The sequence below is a fragment of the Mus musculus genome, chromosome 17 (genome assembly GCF_000001635.26).
Source record: "Mus musculus strain C57BL/6J chromosome 17, GRCm38.p6 C57BL/6J".
In the NCBI taxonomy this organism is placed as follows: Eukaryota; Metazoa; Chordata; class Mammalia; order Rodentia; family Muridae; genus Mus; species Mus musculus.
Genome location: NC_000083.6, coordinates 4,677,786 through 4,678,469, shown reverse-complemented (window position 1 = coordinate 4,678,469; position 684 = coordinate 4,677,786). Strand labels below are relative to the sequence as shown.

Here is a 684-nt window from a genome sequence, read left to right as displayed (position 1 = left end):
TTGTGGGAATTTGGTTTTGTCATGGAATACTTTGGTTTCTCCATCCATGGTAATTGAGAGTTTTGCTGTGTATAGTGGCCTGGGCTGGCATTTGTGTTCTCTTAGTGTCTGTATAACATCTGTCCAGATCTTTTGGCTTTCATAGTCTGTGGTGAGAAGTCTGGAGTATTTCTTTTTCTTTCTTTTTTTTTTTTTTTTTTTTTGGTTTTCAAGACAGGGTTTCTCTGTAGCCCTGGCTTTCCTGGAACTCACTTTGTAGACCAGGCTGGCCTCAAACTCAGAAATCCGCCTGCCTCTGCCTCCCAAGTGCTAGGATTAAAGGCATGCGCCACCATGCCCGGCTAAAAATATGGAAAGCTTCACGAATTTGCATTTCATCCTTGCACAGAGGCCATGCTAATATTCTCTGTATCTTTCCAATTTTAGTATATGTGTTGCTGAAGAGAGCACTCCCTTACTGCTTTTAATATTGTCTTTATTTAGTGCATTTGTTGTTTTGATTATTATGTGTCGGGAGGAAGTTCTTTTCTGGTCCAGTCTATTTGGAATTCTGTAGGCTTCTTGTATGTTCATGGACATCTCTTTCTTTAGGTATGGGGAGTTTTCTTCTATAATTTTGTTGAAGATATTTGTGGCCCTTTAAGTTGAAAATCTTCATTCTCATCTACTCCTATTATCCATAGG

The 684-nt window shown here is 39.3% G+C and overlaps 1 non-coding gene across 1 annotated transcript; it reads right to left on the bottom strand.

The window, feature by feature from the left end:
• Positions 1-343: 343 nt before the first annotated feature.
• Gm23186 lies at positions 344-450 on the bottom strand. The gene has a single exon (XR_003952470.1). It is a non-coding gene; the product is annotated as a U6 spliceosomal RNA (small nuclear RNA).
• Between the last annotated feature and the right edge of the window lie 234 nt (positions 451-684).